Genomic DNA, 21697 nt, shown 5'->3' with positions numbered 1-21697 from the left:
CAGGAATAAATTTTTCCTAATATCCAATCTGAACCTCTCTTGTGCAACTTGAGGCCATTTCCTCTCATCCTGTCACTTACTACTTAGGAGAAGAGACCAACCCCCTCCATGCTCCAGTCTCCTTTCAGGCAGTTCAGAGATCAGAAGGTCTCCTCTCAGCTCCTGTTCTCCAGGCTGAACCCCCCCAGGTCCCTCAGCCGCTCCCATTGCACTTGTGCTCCAGACCCTTCCCCAGCTCCGCTCCCTTCTCTCAACTCGCTCCAGCACCTCAAGGTCTATCTTGCAGTGAGGGGCCCAAAACTGTCCCCAGGATTCAAGATTTGGCCTCCCTTGTGCGCAGTACAGGAATGGTCACTGCCCTGGGCCTGCTGGCCTCACTGGTGCTGATTCCTTTGACCTGGTGTGCTGTTGCCATGATTTTCCACCTTCTGGAGTTCTACTACATTGTCTTTGAGGTATAAAACCAAAACTTTATATACAGTGTTATGGATTAAGGTGTACAACATGCAGTAATATTATAGCGCTTTCTGGTTTGTTTCTATTTTTCTCAACATCCAATTTTCTTTTCTTTTCTTTTTTTTTTTTTTGTAACTGGACCACTACTGAGTATTAAGGTGTCATACTGAGCTGACTGATACTCACACTACTGATATTCCGACCCTGCTTTGAGCAGGCGGTTGAAGTATCATTTCTCTAGATGTCTTTTCCCATTCCGACCGTTCACCGAGTCTGTGATTCAAGCTTAGGGGACAGCAGGTGAAATATTTCTATTTTGGCACTGTACAAGATCCCAGAATCACTCCTGTCCCAGTGTTAGGCACAGCTTCAGCAGCCCCCATTCAAGAAAAATGAACGCAAACTGGATCGAGCACAGAAAATCATTACTGAGATGAATGGGAAAGGCAGAGCTTATCTTCCATGAGAAAACTAAATGAACTTAGGTTCAGCCTAGCAGACTGAAGCCTGAAAAGGTTTATGATTGATGTCTGAAGTACATTAGAGAGGTAAATACTGTGAATGTCTATTTAAGCTGTAAGGCAGCATGGAATTAACAACCAACCGTTCAGGTATATTAACCATTCTTGACAAAATTCCAGCTACAAAATAGGGAAAGATTATACCAAGGTTTTAAACAACATTTCCATCTGTCAGTGATTCTGGCAGTACCAAAGCCAAAAGCTCATTATATTTAATATGGAGTTTACTGAGTTTTGACATTTTTGTGAGCTCTTTCTTTCTTGAAACTAAATGATGAGGAAGACAATGCAATTTCTCACTGTGCTTTAGCTTTCATGTAATTTCACACTGTAATGGAATATGACACTTTTGAAGTTTTTCCATCCACGTCTATCTCAAATGCAGTATATACAGTTTGAAACTATTAGCTATAGCAACAAGTAAGAGAGAGGCTTTCCACCAACTCTGGATAAAACTCTCAACAATTTAATGAGGAAAAGCTTCAAAACTCTCAGAACTGTCTATACTGAAAAAGAAAGGCAACCCCAGAGAAATACAGCTCTTGGAAAAAGCAATTAACAACTTAGAAAATACAGTTGCTAAATCCTTCTACGGAGATGTGACAAATGTTTACAGCACTAAAGCAGCTGTTGTTCTATTACCTCACATAAAGTCCCCTATTAACCACTCTGGAAAATACCAACAAATTGCTTACCTATCAGGTCAAAAAATTCAAGCCAACAGCTTGTATTTTGCCTGTTAAAACAGAAGAAGTAAGTACAATCAAATTAAGTAAACTGAACAGGTTTCTAAACCTGCTTTTTAAAACTTGCTGTTCCCTGACCTCCCTGGTCACGATGCATTCAAGCGATCCAAAGGTGGGGCAGAGTCTGGATCCCATCGGCCTCAGCCCTCGGGAGATGTTGCGCTGCTGATGTGTCAGAAGACCCAGCGTGTCAGATTTTATTTGAGCTGCAAAAGTCAAGCTGGTAGTTCGGAAGCGGAGAGCATGGGACATTATACACCTCATAAACTCTTTTAGTCAGAGTATTCTACGCAAAATATTTTGAGTCACTGACTTTTCCAGGACTTGTGAAGAACCTAAAAGCTCAGATGGCTCCTGCCTACTCAGGATCAGCTTTGTGTCAGACCTCTTCTTCTTCCCTGCACGAGGGCCATCAGGACACATGTGTATGTGATTTTTTTTGTGGAACATCACATGCAGAGTCATGCAGACCAAGGCGAGAGACTTGTTTTGTGAAGAAAAAGCAATAGAGTCTCTCCAACATCTCACAACTGAAAAAAAGTTCTTTAATTTCAAACATGAAAAAAAAGTTGTTACTTCCACTTTTCAGAAAAATATCAGCGTCTCTCAGGATCATTTTACTCTTCAGTTCACAGAACAATGGTTACCACATTGTCTCTGGAGAGGACACAAGCGTCCCTACAATTCACATTTTAATTCTGATTTTAATTGCTCTCTATTACCAAATCTTAACCTCACTAAGGGAATAGGACATACATCACTGGCCTCAGGGGAGTCAGTTTGAAACACTTTTTTGTACATAAATTATTTCTAGAATATGCGCGTAAGACACACAAAAGTGTGTAATACTTAAATCTTTAATTACTATTACTGCAGATTACAGGAACCTCCCTCTTATTCAAATGAACTTCTGACAGGCTTTAAACACATTACTCTTGTGTGGTGGAATAGATCCCACCGAGCAACGTCCAGTCCAGAAAATCCCTGTTCCGCCTACGGAGCAGCAGTGATGGCAGCTACCTTGCAAATCTTCTTTGGAGAGGTCCTGGGGGACAGAAAACGGGCCAACAGGTTCAAGGAAGGCTCAATTGTCAGCGTCTTCTTATGGATCTTTTTCACTGTTTTAATTTTATTGTTCAACAGATTGTGTTTGAGAGTCATTTGGACACCTGAGCTGATTTAACAGGATAATTAACTCATATAGACTTTAGTTTCTGATGAAAAATTTTAATTTGAAGGTGAATACATTTATCTGCCCAAGTATATTCCCAAGCCTTTTTTCTATGTAATTCTCCTGTCACTTATTGAAATTTACTGCTTAAAGAATACACTTAAATATTTCAGCCAAGGGATCTGGCTCAATCCCATCTCATTTGATGCGAAATCTTTCAAGGACTTTGCTGGAAGTGGCCGGGTTCCTAATGGTTCCCTGAACCAACACCAGCTCCAGGGGCAGCCATGGTAATGCTGACTGGCTGCCATTTCACTTCCACAAATATTTAGCCAAGCACCACTACATATTTTATATTCTTCCTCAGTGTCAACAAACCCTAAATATTACATAATTTTCTACAAACTAATACAAGTTAAAGAAAACTTCCTTGGAGTTTCCTGGCACTCTGGATGGAGCAAAGGCCAAGACTTCAGCTCCAGCTTCACTGCGCTGCCACTTTAGCCATTCGTTGTCTTTAGCTCAAAGATTTATGATCAGAAATGATTCAAAGACTATAATACACATGTAATCCTCAGTAACATATATCTAATAACATAAACATGATGAATCTTAATTTACTTAGATTCTACAGTTTTAATATTCTGTGGCCAAGATTTACTGACATGTTGCAACCATTAACTGGTTATTCTTGTACTGGTCTGTATGGAACAACTAAGAGAAACGATATATTAGCCTTGTCTCGGCAATGCACAAGAACTTCCAAGTATGCATCAACGCAATAATCTGGGACTGCTTCACCCCAAATACTAAAAAAAAAAGTGGAACTAACACTATCATCTAGATTTCACTCTACATTTGGCTGTATCAACATATGCCATATTCTACTTACAATAAATAGCTCTTCTATTTTCATGAGCCGCAGCTATAAAATTCTGGTCTTAGATAAAACAAGCTGATTTCAAAGTTATCAGTTATGGAACATTACCGTAGAAACTTAGATTTTCAACTTCTATGTAACTTCCCAAGTTGACTTAAGCATTAATGCATTAAATTGTGACTATGGTCAGATAATTGATCCAAACCTAGTTTAGCTAAAGATTTGGCTCATATTAACACAAAATTTTAATAGAGTTCTCATTCAAAAGCCACAAGACTACGGCTGATGCTGCATCTATCCTCTATTTTAGCATCATCGTTTCAGTTTGTACCATCAGTCACACCACTTAAGGTCAAACTCTGTTAAACATGACGGAGGAGCCATTCTATAGAATACTGACCTCTGTAACGTAATTTAGTCTTACTCTGATACAATATTGTAAATTACTCTTGCATTATGTATTCAAATAATAAAATTCATGTAGCTTATAATAGGGTTTGATATTATTATTTTTATGTTAATATAATATTGACCACATTAAAATGCAACAGGATGCAAAGAATCGTGCTTGTACCACTTCAGTGGAATCTTTGTAACCAAGAGGCAGATCAAACCCACACCATAAATTTTACTATCTACATAGTTTACAAACATAAGACAGGAATAAGTTCAGTAGGGCAAAACAGTATAAAGTGATTTAATACCGAAATACATTTTCCATAGAACAGACTGACATTTCTTTGAAGGTTTGCAAAAGGCACTTTATGACCCATTAGGAAACAAATGTAATATTCGTGGCACAAGTGCATATACTGTAACATTTATTGAGCCTATTTATCTGAGATAAAACACATAGGATACAAATGTGAAAGCCATTATAATATTTTGTCCCCATTTATTTACCTGGCCAGGATACACTATTGAATTTCACAACCCATTTATGATGGAGTCATGGGAATATGGCAATTGCACAAATAACACCCAAGTCAAAATGCAAAGCCATAACCATTGAAAAATTACAATTGCTTTTTATAGCAGTTCGTTATCTGCTCTTTCCTCACCATGGAAATATAACACATTAACCATTTATTGATCTTTGATGTAATCATCTGACCTTTAAAATGAAAAGGCGTGGACTTAAACAAAAACTCTGTTCCATAACAGATGAATGCAGTTGGCCTTTCTTGTGACATTGTTAGAACTTCCAGAGCAAGTGTTTGTGACGTGAGATGGCAGGTATTATCATCACAGCAAGCACAAAAGGAAAGAGAGACACCATGGAACAGAATCATTGGCTTAGCCTACTAATGAGAAGTAACCCTATATAGAAAATGCTACGATATATCTAAAAGAAATTATGTCTTTGCTGGAACCCATGATTAAAATACAGGTATCAGTCATGGAATTAGTTTTAAACTTCTAAGCAGGCCACACCCAGATGGTATACACCACACACAAATATATCCTGGTGTATACACACCTCGCAGCCGAATCACTTCAAGCTACAAGTGCCAGAACCTCCACGCACGAGTGATTAAACTGACAGGCATGAAATCCATTGGGTTGTGCGAGTCTTCCTGTCTTGTGCAGACAAATGAATGACGATGCTCACAAATTCATGACTGATACTCGGCTGTGAGAAATGGTGTGCACGAACCAGGCTGAGCTGTTTGGCAGAAATGAGGGCTGCAGGAAGTGTCACACGAGATACCACATGGCAGATGGCGACCAACGATTGAGTGTGGTGAGACCGGAGCTGGAAACATCCAAATCACTGTTTCCTCTCAGTATTTTGTGAATGCAAGGGATGCAACAACTTATGGGTGACTTTTTGCCTGCACTGCGGATATGTGTGCTAATCACCAAGTTATAGACTTCCATTTCTGCTGCCTTTTCTTTTTAATTGCACCAGTTATGCCAGAATATCCTTAATCAGATAAAGCGCTGAGTCACTCAGGATGCTCTGCTGACTCATGACTGTTTCAGTTTAGTTGTATGAAAAAAAGGTCTGAGAGATATTGTTTTGGTTAAGTAGCTGCAGCTGAATTAAAATTTTCTATTTCGGTACCACTCACATAAAAATAATAATATTTAAGTGCATAAATACCACCTTGCCTGCCCGAAAGCTCAATGAGGGATTTACTTGCTAACAGGAAAAAACAAAGGGAAAGGTATTCAACACATTCTCAAACACAGTCTTCTAAAACAGATAAATCTCACAATTTCAAAAAGGAAAGTGTTAAGTTTGATATCAGGAAAGAACCAATGTCTACCACGTATTTGGGCTCAGAATCTTACCACCATGTGGACAGCTGAAGCAAGCGATGGGCAGAGCTGCTCTGCAGGTTCCAGCGCTCATTGCAGAGCTCTCCCCGGCCATCGCGCTCTCCGTCCACAACTGTCCTTGACATTCTACATCTCACTCGATATTTCCACCACAGAAGTAATAGGACATATGTTTTTCAGTTAGAGCAAGAACAATGTGTGGAGAGACAAGCCTCTCAGACAACGCAGTGCCAAACACTTTCCTGTTGCAATGATGTGGCCCCACTGACTTCAAGATGTGGTTTTAGGGATAAAAGAAAGAATGGAAATGGAACCACACTGCAGGCCAGCTTTTGAGTGGAGACAGAATACAGTGGAGTATAAGCAACATTACGAGTAACATATAATTATGTTTTAAAGCAGAACTACGAATCAAAATACTTATTAATGGAACCCCTGAATTTATTAATTTTGCTAAAGAGGTAAGCCACTAAACTGCCTTCAAAGTGGTGTTAATATAAAGGTCAGTCAGTCATTAGCAGCATAAAGTATCCTTCTGCACTTTGGAGAATTTGAATATTTAGTAATGGATGTTAAAAGACACACCAGAGTTCATCCAGCACATTTTAACTGAAAATTGGAATATTCTTCGCATAGAAACACAACATACAAAAAAGGTAACCTTTTCACTCTAGGAAATGCCAGTACTACACTACAGAACAACAGAAACATTACATTTCTACTGCTTTTTTTGAAATGCGACTTTGTAAGTGTTGGCTAGCGCTGAGCAAGGATAGACACTCAGCAAATATTACAAGTACGTTTTGCCCTACTTGTTGCAGCTGTAAGGGATTCAAAATTCTCCCAGACAAACTCCACCTGTGAAAACCCACACACTATACAGCACAGGCAGCTGGGAAGCCATATTTTTTCTTTCATGGAAAGTTTTAATCAGAGACAAAAATATTTTATTAAATTTTGTAATGGGGTCTGTATAAAGCACGTTTTTGATTATCAGAATTGAGAACATTTGTGTGTTTTCAGATTTTAGGAAATACATGTACCAACAAAAGTTCTTCCACCCCAAAAGTACCATTTAATTGAAAAGCCATTTTGTTTACAGGAAAAAAAAAAAAAAAAAAAGTTTTGATGAAAAACGTCCTACTTGCAACTACAAGTTTTAATGTTCAGACCAAGAGTCTGGAAACCATTGACACTGATAAATTTGCCAGCAGTAGCAGAGCAATGCTGCAAACTCCCTGCAATCCCCACCGCCCCTCAGGGACCCAGAAATAGCTGCTCAAGTCCCAGAGTGGCTTTAGCTGATTCAGGAGAAATGCAATTAGGCCAGGAAGAAAATGCACTGATTAGTTATTTCTCAGAGAGGTTTTGCTGCTAAGATTGCAGGTGAGAACTGCAATCCTGGAGAGGCTTTTGGCTCGTAAAAAACTCAGCCAAACTGAAGAGGTAATACCAACTGTCCTCATTAACTGACTTCTAATCTACAAGTATAAAGTAATTTGTATTCTGCTTGCAAGGATTAATCTAGGCCAAAGCAAGAGTTTCTAGTGAGCCCAGTGCACAAGAAAATTCCGAATACTGAAAGAAAAGCTTGCAAACAAGAGCATAGTTTAATAAATATCGTCTCCCAGTTTTTGCAGCCTTACCATAGAGTTCTACAGTATTTCCAATCAGTAACAAGCTGTGCATCAATAAAAGAAGTTTGTATAATGGGCACGAAGAATATAGTTACTGAACCAACAGTCCAGACCTAGTAAACATAACAACATCTCCCTGTAAAATATATGAAGCATTTTACCAACAGATTAATGAAGAAGAACATTTCTTGCAAGTTCTTGTCCAGTTATGTCTCTACAATGCTTTGTGTACTGCACACTGAATGGCTACAGCCCAGTCTTGGGCCACAGATAATTCACATTAGCACCATAATTCTCCCTTAAATGGAGAATTATACCAGTCCTTCCATCTACAAATGATGAAAACAGAGCTTGTTTTTCCTCCTCCCCTAGGTTAGGGGAGAAGATCAGAAAGCTTAAAGAAGGCATTAAACGTTATTGCTATTGGCAGGTCCCAGATTGACAACATTTAAAACCTTGTATCGTGAAAGATTCATACAACTATTTTGAGAAGCTACCATGGTTGCCACAGGCCTTTGAAATGCAGAACGCAGAATGCCCTTAAGCTAAAAAAAAAAAAAAGTGCCTTTTCTTTATCCCATTGAATTGTTCTCAGGCTGAGCCCAGTTACAAATTGCTTAAAATTGACATTTTCTTCTTTTACTTGAATTGTTTAGGAAAAATGAGGAACGTAGGAAGGGATCTCCTGAGCCACCAGATGCGATGCAGTCGTAGGCACCTTGTTATAGAATCCTTGTGCTTTTACTGAACCCACTACCTCATCTGCAGGCTGTTCCAGAACTTCATATAATTAAGACACCTTCTTCTGATTTCCAGCCAGAATATATTCATGGCCAGTTCAGAGCCTTTTTTTTTCATAAGCAAATACTGCCCTTTCATTTAAATAGCTCTTTTCCATGTCTGGTATTTATTCACTCATATATTCATATTGTCTCTCAGGTTTTTAACTCCTGTGCTGAAGAAGCCAAGTCTTTTTTAGTCCCTTAGCCTAAAAGATGTCCTTGAGCCCCCTAATGAGCTTCAGGAGCACAGCAAAAATTAATTGCCCATGGGCATCCTAAAGGGCCAGATCTGTATCACTGCAAAGTAAAGGTACATGACACACTGGGAACTCCTGAAACCAACTGGGGCAACATAACTAACCCATGACTAACTACTCTTCCCTAGCCCAACCATCAAGCATTCATCAATAATTTCAGCTAAGAAAAGGACAAAGCAGAAGTCCTGCCAATGCACATGTTTTTGGAACTCATCACCATCAATGAACAGAAGGGAGACAGTGCTGGTGCAAGTTTAGATTTTTTATTTCTCAGGTAGTTTTGGAATTGATAACTCTTCTGTTTCCCTGTAAATACGCCTTAGCAAGATTTTTCAGGATTTTTGAGGATGCTCAACATATAAGCCCTACTCCAAAAATAAGCACTAGTTACAGTTAATTTTAAAAGTCAATTTAAATAGTGTCTGTGCAGTTATACATGTCAAAAAGTAAGCATCTTTGGAGAAAAAATTAATATAAGACCCTGTCTTATTTTCGGGGAAAGAGGGTAAAGTGTTTGATCTAAGAACAAAAACAGAAAACATCAAGCGGGTTCTAAATGTCCAACAAAAAGCAACAGAAATCAGTCTGCATTTTCCAGAAGGTCTCAAAAGGTTTTTAGCCAAGTCCAATGGGAAGGTGGGTTTTAGAAGTTTAGTGACAGTCTACACAACAGAAGTTATGAGACATATGTCTATACAACAACATATTACACAAAGACTGGTGTAATTATATCACCTATGGACTTCATGATGGATACAATAAATGTACTTCTGGAAAAAGGAGTGGGAAAAGTATAGGATCAATGATGGGAAATAAAAAAACAGTACACACTCATACTTCATGAGTAAATGTTGATTTAGATAAAAAAAACCACAGAAGGAACATTAGCTTGAGTGTTAGGAAAAGCTCCTTAATGATGGTATTTATTAGAGTCCGTAAACTGCAAAATAGTGAATGTCTGAAAGTCAGTAACAGAAAGCACTGGATGCACAAACTAATGTTGATCTGAGAGAAGGAATTTATTTCTGTATATCTTCTGCCTTTTGTTTCTCAGGGTTTGTTGGGTTTTTTTGTTTATTTTGTTTTGTGGTGGTGTTTAGTTTGATTTGGCTTTGGTTCTTCATTCTGTTTTTATTCTATGCAATAAATTTCCATATATATTCTACTCTGAATTTCTGTCTGTAAAGGAATTTCAGGATGATAGATCAGAAAGGCCCCACATCTCCCCGTCATACAGCAAACACACCTGATGCCCTGGAGCAGGGACAGGAGCCCCAATGCTGATCCACCATTTCTCATCCCCATCCATCGCTGAGAAGCGCTAGGGAAAGGCAGCGAGACCAAGGGAATCCAGGCATTTACCAACCTGAAAGGCGAATCCTCATCAAAGGCATACATGAACCATTTAGTATTCAGAGTGCACTTGGGACTCTCTTGTCATGTCATCTATCACGGACATGCACAAAGAAAGACACATAAACTAGAAAATTAATCCTTTATATCTAGCTTTATCGAGTACCATGTGTCACTGCAGTGGCTCAGCCTAACTTCACAAAATACATTCTGAAGACACCACAGTAGGACAATAGCAATACATTTTACCTAGCAAGAGACTTGTTGCACCAGCCTAGGTGAAGTGGGTGGGTATGTCTCCTCAACATCTACCCGCTTTTCTTCCCTCCTTGGGTAGTTCTGAAATCTGCAGCAATGAACTACTCTTAACAAAAAAACCAGAAAAAGAGTAATCTCTACTGAAGAGAGCTGGGAGTACATAACAAGGGCATTTAAGGCTACCAGGTCTTGTGTAGCTTTCAAGACGGACCAGCCACAGGCCAAAGGAGCAGTTGTTAACAGAGCTGATCAGTTACTAGATGCAGAGGTCCTCCTGAGTTAGAAGTGTCAGCCGTTATTGCTAAATTTTGCTGTGGGCTCCACCAGTGAGCATCCAGTGGCTCCTGATATCTGTAGTCTCTGTCCTCTAACAAAAAATACAGTTTCTTTTTGTAACTTGGCGTGTATACGAAATTTCCTCCATGCCTGCCTTCACTCAAGAAATATTATTGAGGGAAAAGGATATTCTTTGATCTGGACTTCCTGAAGAGAGATAACTCAAGATATCTACTACATTTGACATTAATTTTTCTCACCACATTTTTGTAGAAATAAGATTTCTAACTGTCAAGCAGAAATAAGGGTGCCGCCTTCCAATACGGTTACAATCAGTGTGTTCTCAGTGTTCTGCTAAAACCAGCTCATGAACTAAGTTACTTCTATCTTAATAATCCTGTGAATGAAGGGACAAGACTTGCCCTGTTAGGAATTTTACTATTGCAGAAAGGTGACAGATAACTAACTCAAGGACTGAGGCATATTCATCAGTCTCCCAAGAGTAGGCAGCCAATACATTTAACCTCGGGGCAAAGCAGACCACCACTTCAGATGACAGAGAAGTTCTGGTTTTATATCCACTAGTATTAGTCTTTTGAGACTGCCAGAAAAAGTGGCTGGTTTTGTGACACGGGTAACAGTTCATTTAGACCTGAAATTCAAGACTCCACATGTATTTCACGAGCATATTTTCCTTTTCTAGTTGGGAGCAGATTCCTTTTTTTTACGAGCCTTCCTTCACGTTAACTGCTTTTTCAGCCTTTCGATCGATTGTGTGGATCGAGTCAGCGAGGAGGCAGCTACCAAGCACGACTGGCTGCTCAGAAGGAGGCGAGGGCAGTTCTGTCTCTGCTGCTGTCACCACCGTGTGACACCAGAGCCACTGAAGTGATCACACAAGTTAAGCAGAGTTTAACTCAAGCCCAACTTGACCATGACCTCCAAGAAGCCAGTGCCACAGCCACATGCACTGCTGGCCACAGGGACACATCCTGGGCGGCTCAGCGCAGGATCTACATCCGGGGCAGCAAGTGGATGATACCTGCAGACAGGAGAGGAGGTGGTTTTAGGGACATGACACGTGCATAAAAACACAACCATGTTTTCGCAACCGCTGCTGGACGCTGTGCACAGCTCTGGCCTCAAGCCAGAAGCAAAGCAGCATATTTGCCATAGGGATGGTGCAATTAGTCCTGGCTCTTGGCATCTGACAAGCCAGCCCTTGGGCAGGTGATGGGGAAGGTGGCACACAGGCTGGCGAAGGCTGAGTGGGACAGTAAGGACAGTTCGCAGCTCAGGCACTGGCTGTGCTGCTTTGAGGACCCAAGGAAACCACCCCTTGTAACAGGCTTACCAAGTATTGAACCCTACAGGAAACTCTTGTTCAGATGGCAGCTGCTGCCAACCAAACAGCATCAAGATCGCCAAGGCAGAGAGACTGCCCAGGCACATCAGCCAACTCCACCACCTTCTGAATGTCAAATGTTGGCAGGTACATACAAGAATCATCAAGTAACCATCAAACAATCATGTCCTTGGGTTGCATTGCCCTGTAACAGACTTGCACCGCTAACGTTCCAGAAAAGTTCAAGAGTCAGACTTTGAAATACCCTGAAGCCTAAATATAAAGGCACACGAATGAACACAAAGATGTAGAAAACAGACTGTGTCCTCTTAGAAATGACAAATGTCCAAATGCAGGTCTGTTTTGCTAACTGAAAATCACATTTGAGTAGTATATCAGTCTCACAACAACCACAGGCAGTTCATAATTGTCTCATGAGTTTATTTGCTTCCTGCGTTCCTTCAGCTGACGCTGCCCTCGTACTTGGACACGACGCAGTGAGGAGCGAGCACACAGCAATGCAGAGAGCAGGAGCTCCAGCATAGGAGATGTTCCACCACCCTTTTTAATTACTATTTGCAGTTCAAGGCTGCACAGATTACCTCCACCCACACAAGGTAATTTGAACACTTTTATTTCGTATAACTATGTACTGACATGATGTTAACAGTTGCAATTTCAAGAAGTAAAATCCTTAGAATGGCACTTACAGATCAAGCAGAAAAATTTCAGGCTTTTTCCCTCTGGTTTCATAAAATCACAGAATAGCTGAACACAAAAAGGACCTCTGAAGGTCACCCAGCCCAACCTCTTGCTCAAAGAAGGGCTATTTCAACATTAGATAAGGCAGCCCAAGGCCTTGTCCAGTTGAGTCTTGAAAATCTCAGAAGAGGGATATTCCATAGCCTCTCTGAGCATCTGTTCCAGCACTTAACCTTTCTCATTCTGATTTTTCTTTCCTTCTGTCCAGTTAAATTTTCTCTTCTTGCAACTTGTGACCATTGCCCTTCGTCCTTTTGCTGTGCAATCTCTCAGAAAAGTCTGGCACGTCCTTCCTATTACCACCTCTTAGGACCACAATTAGATCCACCTTAGGTTTCTCTTCTCTGGACTTAACAAACCTTTGTCCTCAGCACCTTCTTCCACGAGGTTCTCAGTCCCCCAACCATCCTGACAGCCCAAGTGCTATCATGTTGTATCCCTCAGCATGCAGACACACTGTACTGCTCTGTGTCAACAAGGGTTGAGAATTATCCCTATGTGGCATAGTGACATCGGGTGTGAGGTCCCAGTCTCGAAGACAAGCCAGTTTAAAATCTGCACTAGCCTCAGAGAGGCCGGCTGCTCAACTAAAACATCTGCCCTCACTGCTGGAACAGAAATGAAATTCAGTTTTGGGGATGAACAGGGTGGAGACCACATGACAAAGATTTCTGCATTAGAGAGGAAAAATGAACAAAAACAGTGATAAGGAATTGGGTGGCCATTTTCACAGAGATACTTAGTTGGCACATGCTCTGAAATTGTGTTATTAAAACTAGAACAGAAAATTATATGTTTCAACACCCAGAATTAGAATGAGAATGCACTGGTTTGTGCACAAAAAGGTGTAACTGTGAGGCTGCCCAAGATAACAAAAAACAAACCAAGACTGTTATCCAATTATATCAGTACCAATATTCTGCACTATGTCTTGTAGGAAAAATTATCTGTATCATATATTTATAAACATTATGTAGCATGAGCTCACAAATAAGCAAAACTCAGTTCTTACTTCCATACAGTAAGTACAGATAGGATTATTTGGTTTGGTCTGATTGTTTAACAACAGAGAGAACACACAGTAATACAAGTCAATGAGAGTTACAAGTGACCAGAATGCCAGGCTGAAACAAAAACACAACTTCTGCTTCCAGGAAACTCTGAACCACAAGTAACACGTGCCAAAAGAACAGATGAAGAAGGAAAATTAATGCACTATTATAGAACTAAAACAACATACAAACAAGACTAAGTGGTAAGAGGTGAGCTGCGAGCAAGTCCTTTGGTTCCTTCCAATATGTGATTTACCTCCAGTTAAAGACTCCAGGTCAGAATTTCAGGAAAGGTGAATTGCTGTTGCTATACTGAAGTCATTGCTTTAAATTCACTGAAAGTCCAGATTTCAGGCTGCAGCTTTTAATATGCTCCATCCTGCTTTGTTCCAACCAGGCTGTGCAGGAAATTTGGGTTCCAGTGTAAAGGTACAGACCTGATTCTCATCACTACTCAGGTTTTATGTTCCCTGATTTTTCAATAATTACTCTTGATTCAGCCTGATAAATGAATTGGTCTTTCAAATTAAAACTAGGCTTTTTCACTTACGTCTCTTAACTCTCAAAGTCAGCCCATTTTGGTTTAAGAAAGCCCTATTATGGAGACTGTGGACCAGTCAATGCCTACCACAACTGGGCTGGCTGCCATCCCATCTATACTGACACACTCTGTTAGAGACACTAAAGAAAAGTTAAATGGTTCATTATTTGAAAATCAGTATTGCAAATGGATTCAAACTTTTTAAAAGTCAACCTCGTGCAAAAACTAAATAGAATTAAATTCTTGATGATTCTGAAGTTGAGAATGTTTAATGTCTAAAAATAAAAATGAGACTATAAAAAAATACAATAACATCTAAGAACAAGATATTTTGCAAGTTCTTTGACAAAAACTGCACAAGTATCACTCTTGAAGTGTACCTTTTCTGCAAATAAATGCAATGCAAAGACCAGGTCCCATAAGGCCTACTTTATAGCCCTCACCCTAAAAAGTAGTCCTGAGGATTTGCATAGTTAAGTATGTACTGTAATGGAAAGCCTGTTGTATATTCATTTACAGTGGGTATAATTCTCTTCTTAGAGACATTACCAAAGCAGCAACAGCCCTTCTATGTAAATGGAGAGTTCCACTAGCTTGTATTTAAAAGCATCTATAATAAAAAATAATTAACATGCATGGTATATTTACATATTTTTAAGTGCAGACTGTACAATAAGGCACCCTATCACATATATTATTTCAAAACAGAAAACATCTTTGAATTTCGTTAAAAAAGAAAAATACTTCTTCAAAATTTAGCTTCCATGCTCCTAAATAAAATCCCTGTAAATACATCCATCTTCAGAAAAGTGTGCCATTAGTAACTCTCGCTAACTAGGCATAGAAAGAATACCTGATTGTCCACCAGACAAAATTAATGCCCTGGACTACATTTTGTCAAGATCTAAAAGCTCTTTGTTTTAAATTTCCAGGCAAAGAATACCTAATCCTTTACCAGCTCATAATAATATTTTGAGCTGTCTTACAATACCCAAACACAATATATAGGCATTTTCTTGAGTGCAATCTGCCAAGAATCCTGTAACTGCAAAAATGAGTCTCTCCTTAAGGAACACAATCAGAAACAATGCCACAGATAATCCAGTCAACTGCTGGAGCAAGGGCCTGAGATCGGGGATATAGATTTCATCTCTTACTGTGCACCTTGCTGTGATCTTGAGAATCATCCAGTCATGATACATTTCAGGTTTCAGATAATCATGTTCAAGATAAACAAGTATTTTGAAAATACATTAAAAATAAACTGATTAAATTTAGCTTAATGAAATCTAATTTAAATGTCTGTTTAATCATAATAAAAGCTTCTTTTTACTGTAAGGGTGGCTGAACACTGGGGCAGGTTGCCCAGAGAGGTTGTGGAATCTCCATCTTTGGAGACACTCAAAACCCAACTGGAGATGGTTACGAGTAAATGTGCTCTAGACAACTCTGCTTTGAGCTGCAGTGTTGGACTAGATGATCTACAGATGTCTTCTCCAACCACCACTATTCTGTGCTTTTCTAATAATTGTATGTATGGTGGTTTTGCTCGTAAGCCCAGAAAAAGAGACTTGGAGGCACCTCCTGGCTTCGGGCTCTCCATGTATACCATGATTTCCTAAATCTGTTGAAAATTCAAGTGTTGAGCTATCCATTTTGAAAGCTCTGCATACACAAGAGTTCCCGTATGAAACTCACTTCTACATGATCTACGCTTTCCCATCTTTTTCGCCTTAGTTGGAAAGTTAGCAAATCTTTCAACAGGAATATTTTGGCACCTTTCTATTATCTATGACAACATGTCAGGTGGAAAAACAGCATTTGCAAACAAGAGGTAGCACAATATGGAAGGATGTTATTTTTGGTGTCATTGGGAGGTCCTGGAAAAAGAATCAGTATGTTCAGACAAACATAAAGCTATCTTAATTTTCAATATAAGAAAAGATGCAACAATGATTAGCTTCAATCCTCCTTGCCAGAAATGGGTCTAGTTTAATAAAATAAGATGGTGAATAATACAATGGCATAGCAAGAGGAAGCAGAAAAATGAGAGATGAACAGGTGTGGAAGGCACCTAAATTCACAGAGGTTAAAAGAATACTTCCACCCATTCCATGTTTTTCGAATGAGGCCCTGCATAACCCCTTTTGTTCCAGAACAAGCATGTGTCCTGGTAAAGCATCTTCTACAATGGCTGTTGTGTGGTTGATAACAATCTGTGGGAAACACCCATTTGTTGACTCACAATTCTAGCTGATGTGAGGTCTCACTACCAGGTTTTCTTCAGTGGCTGCTGCTGTGGAACACGGCTTGGACTGTTTCAGGGAAACACTCTTTAGACTGGAAAGTCTCCTTTAACAAGGTAATTTCTGCACTTGCCCTTTTTTTCTCGCAATGGTGTACTCTACCGTTATTTCTTTCTCCTGTGACACACCATCCCGAGCTCTCATTTTTAAGTTGGCTTTTTCTCCACCTCTGTGATGTCAGTCTGTTAAATGACCACAGTGAGTTGGTCCTCACACTTGCCAAAAATCTGTTAAAATCACTGGATCACGTGAATCATCTCACAGAATCGTGGCACACATTATACTTAATACAAAATATTTCCCATTGCAAGCAACTGACAAGTAAATGTGTGTTACACAATAGGACTTTCTTATTTTCTAAGTCTAGATGGGTAGTGACAAGTATATACAATGGCATCATATGGATTCCTATGTGAAGTATTAATGTATTTTCCCATCTATCTTAGTTGACATCCACTTATTCATGTATCCTTGGCCAAAGTTTTATTTCTCCCCTTCCCAAAATAAGGTGAAACTATATTTGCCATACTTAATAAGACAGAAGAGAATCAAAGTTGTAAGAAGAAAAGATGGTCTTCAGGACAGCTGCCATTAAAATATACTTTCAACCCTAGAAAATTTCCATTCTGTGGCATATGCTGTACACCACCAAATAAACATTATTTTGTTTTCTATATATTATTGTTTGTTTTATTATACTGTGGTATTTCAGATTCTATTTCAAATGCTTCCTCTTGATGGTAAGTAATTGCATGTTATAAGATCCAAAGAAGGGTTTGGAGGAAGATATTAATTTAGCATCAAACAATCACAACTACTTGTTTGCTTTCAAAGACAACATGGCACAGGGCAAAGTATACTGGGTTTTTCCCAAGCCTACTTCTTCTCACAAAATAATGTAAATCTATTATTTTTTAAAAAGTCTTCCTATTTTCCTTTCACATTTATCTGTTCTCTAATTTTTAGATGCCATATGTATGCTAAGGACATCCTCATCTTGTTTGGTATTTCCTATTTGACTTCATATCTTGGATAATTTTTCTGATGAGCTTCCTGGGATATTTCAGCTCTCTCTCGGCCCTGGCAGGTGAGTACACAGCCAGCACAGCACCCAGCCCAAAGCCACGACCCTGCCTGGCACCCACCAGCACAGCGGCGTGACAAGTGACTCTCTTCCTGCTGCACTACTCACCATTTCCTGCCAGCTCTGCCTTTATAAACTCATTAACACGCTTTCTTTCATTTTCACCCTCACAGACTTTTTCCACATTCTGGTCATCCTCCCTTCTTTGGTTTGAGACAGACATCTTGTTATTTTGTTCCCTGCTTTCCTCTCCAGTTGCTGCTGCAAAGATTATTCCCTTTCACTTCCCATTTTTGCACAAGCCAAGGCTTTGCACAGCTTTCCCCTTGCATTCACCTCTGGTCCCTGTCCTTCTCTTCTCCCTCTCACTCAAGCCTTGTTTCCACCCTTTTCTGATTTCATTTTCACACTTTCCTACTCCATGCAGTAATTCCCTCAATTTCTCCATACACCAAATTATTCTCGTCCATCATTCGGCTTCCTCTTCAAGAGATAACAAGGTCCTTTATGGTGACTTTCCACAGCACTTGCTGCCGAAACACACTGTTGTGCACTCTTTGGGGGAGCCGTATTATTGACTGTATGGCATCCACAGTATTTGCATAGCACTGGACAGACTGACTACACAATCAATAACTAATCAATGGCACAGCTATGACAACAGTATTTTAGCTTTCTGAACTATAATAGTTTCCTTTTTAAGTTTATTCGGTCTGAAAGATAATTCCTGTAATTAATGTGGTGGGAAGCAGAGCATCCACCAAACCCAAAGAAGTCAGATGTGACGTATCGCACTTGGAATGCCTCCCGTCCTTGCATTGCTCTCCTGGGATGGGAAACAGGAGAAGGCAGTGAAACAATAAGAGTAACGAATAATCACGTATTTAGCAAAAACATTCAGTTTAGAGTTTGTAATTTGCACAAAAATCTGGATTTTGCAGCAATTTCCTTTCAGAATAAAGATATTTCCATTTAAAGGCAATTAGAAGCGGAAAAGAAGTATTTCCAGAAAATCTGTTACCAGAAACTTTTCAAAGATTGCAATAAGTTTAAATATTTCTATGTTTTCCAAAAGGTTCAGAGGTATACCGCATGACTACTTACAATAGAGACCTGCTGGGCAAATGAAGGTCACTTGGATTTTTTTACATTTAAAACCTTGTTTTCTGCTAAATGAGAGGGAAATACCCTGAAACCACAATCAACTTTTCCTGGGTTTGACAATCGCAAAGGTCCTCTTGCTGCTCCTCACTATTGACTCACACACACCACGTCCCAGGGGACTGTGGACTCTACAGCAAGGAATGAGTAATCAGGAAAAAGATGTTTCCCCTCTTCAAAGTATTCACTGAAGCATTCATCCTTTCTGAACTTCCAAGGTAATGCTTGTTTGGGTTCTAAGTCTTACAGCAACAATATTGGCAGTGTTAATGGGATCTAAACACTGTACGATGTAAATGAAATTTTCTAAAATATAGACCAGATCGTGGAGATTTCTTCCAACATGGTGCACAGTGGGTTGTTGTAATTCAAGCTGAGAGCAGAATAACAGCGAAGACCACAAAGAACAGTCTGATTATTAGACCTGTCTCAAAAGACAAATATTCTTCTACAGCTTGGGAAGGGACATTTTTTTCATTCATTCAGGACAGCTTTGGAGAGAGTTGATATTATGAAGAAAACCAACCCTTTCAGAGAAGGAATATTTTAGATTGCATCTGAAAAACGACTCACTGCACTTGACTGCCATTTTGTTTACTGCTGTGGAAAGCAGCAAAGTAGTAGGTGTAATAAAACACTTTGAAAATAAATGTATTCAAGTATCTATTTATCGATGGAATATTCTGCTCAATGAGGACCCCAAAGAGTTGATTTGCTACTGTAAACAATAACTGTCACTTTACAATAAAATAATCGATTTATCAAGAAGAAACCATGGGGTTTGATTATTAAGCAATGCATTTCTTGGGAACTAAGACATTTTCAGTGCACTAATTACTAAGATTGCTAAAGGCAGGGGTAGTTGACAGTATTTCTTAATCCTTTCAACATTTTACCCTTCAAATATCAAATCCCAACAATCCAAACATGGTTGGCAAATTGGAAAGCTGAGAACAACGCTCTAGTTACTTCAGTTAAGCTAAAAAAAGTTACTTTTTATGTAAGCAGAGTGGTTTGTCCGTAGGAATTTAACATTATCACACCACACAGCAGACCACACAAACCATAAACATCTTTGAGCTCCAAACTACCATAAGACAGTTTTTATTGAACTGTAAATCAATACTAAACTGGTTAGCTGGCAAGTTCATAATCACCAGAGGTAATATTCACAGTTCAGGAGATGGGGTCAATGCAGAGCTGGATGTGCATGCATTATTTCCTACTTTCATGATAAAAGGTGACAAAATACTCAATATCAATATTTCAAACAGGAATCTTCTCAGTTGGAAGAGTCTTTGGCTTCACCTCACTTGGACCATGCTGGGATTTTTGGTCATACATGAAATTTCAAAAATAATGCAGTGCTCAATACGAGTGACATTTATTAACCGTGCCGAGACTTACTGTATTACACTCAATAACCAGCTCCAATCTGCCCCTCAGATAACAGTCCGGGCAGTGCCATGTCCCACATTAGAGTGCAGGGTTACTCCAAGGACTGAAATAGATGATAAATGCCAAGACAATGAAAACAAACAAAAGCCATGACCACAACAAAGCCAGAGTGCACACCGCTCACATTGCACCCAGACTCCTGGGGAAAGACTACCAGATGTCGGCTACGAGAACATGGGGTCTAAAAGCCGGTACCAACTACAGCAGCTGGCTCCGAAGCCAAGGTGTGAAGAACAGCTCAGAGCAAACCCTAACGGTGCTCTTTCGTATCAAGCGTAATAATATCAAGAGGACGCTCAACACTTTACCTGGAGAATCAAATCCTTCAGAGTGTGAAGCTGCTGGAACATGACTCGATACTCAAGCAGTCTCCACAGAAGCCCAGACCTTTCCTTCACGGCATCCATGGCTTCACGCTAAGGGCCCTTCATCGCACAACAGCTCCCATCTCCTCAAAATTCCATCATGGCTGGTGGAAAGTGGGGCTTCCTCTCACAATGAGCTAGTTCACCTTCACTCACGGACAAGCTGGTGTGAGAAAACCTCTTCAACCTGCAGATCTGTGAGCAGGAGGCTTTCGGCTGTAATGGCAGATAAAGGCAGGCAAGAGGTGAAGATGCTGCCCGGCTTGCTTGCCGCCATCTTCACTGGGATCCCTCCCTCAGTAAGTGGCTGTGTGAGGACACCAGTGGCCACGGGCCTTTTCCTCAGAGGAAAGGACCAGCCAGCTCTGCCACCCCGCATCCTACAGAGGCCTCAAAATGCTGGCTGGTGCCTCCACGTGAAGACCAGGTGGCAGGAGGTCAGTGGCTTCCATTTCCTGGAGAGGGCTTGCCAATTTGCAAAATGGCTGCAAGGGAGCAGGAGAGGCCTCTCCATGCCGGGTGGCGGGTGGGTGCCAGTGGCAGAGAGAGGTGCCCCCAAAACCCGCCATACTCCCCAGACTGCCCTTCCTCGGGGGGCTCACAGGAGGGATCCCGCCACCTCCATTTCCTCGGCGATGGCCATGGGCTGGGTGGGGCGGCCATGCGGCGCCGAGGGGGCGGGAAGGTGGCCGGCAGGGCCGCCCGAGGCCGCCGGCGGGGACCGGCCCCGCGCCCGCCTCTCCCCGCGGTGACCTTGGGCGGGCGGCGCGGCCCTCCCCGCCGCGCGGGCGCTCCTTCCCTCCCGCTTTAAAAAAAATTTTAATTTTTTTATTTATTTATTTTGGCCGCGGAAAGAGTTTGAAGCGCTCCCGGCTCGGGGAGGGTAGGGGGAAGAAGAAGAGGAGGCCGCCCTCCGAGCGGCCCCGGGACTTTCCCTGCCGAAGGGCGCAGGGGGACCCGTCCCGGTCCCCGTTCCCCCCGGGGGTGGGGAGGGTGGCGG

The 21697-nt window shown here is 40.7% G+C and overlaps 1 long non-coding RNA gene across 1 annotated transcript; it reads right to left on the bottom strand.

Annotated features, from left to right (window-relative positions):
* Positions 1-8983: 8983 nt before the first annotated feature.
* Positions 8984-21695, bottom strand: LOC139829029 (uncharacterized). Its single transcript, XR_011741207.1, has 2 exons — positions 20641-21695; positions 8984-11665 (listed from the first exon to the last, which is right to left on the bottom strand). It is a non-coding gene; the product is annotated as an uncharacterized lncRNA (long non-coding RNA).
* Positions 21696-21697: the final 2 nt, after the last annotated feature.

This window comes from Patagioenas fasciata, chromosome 13 (assembly GCF_037038585.1).
Source record: "Patagioenas fasciata isolate bPatFas1 chromosome 13, bPatFas1.hap1, whole genome shotgun sequence".
Taxonomy (NCBI): Eukaryota; Metazoa; Chordata; class Aves; order Columbiformes; family Columbidae; genus Patagioenas; species Patagioenas fasciata.
The sequence above is the reverse complement of the archived record's forward strand: the minus strand, read 5'-3'. Positions and strand labels throughout refer to the sequence as shown.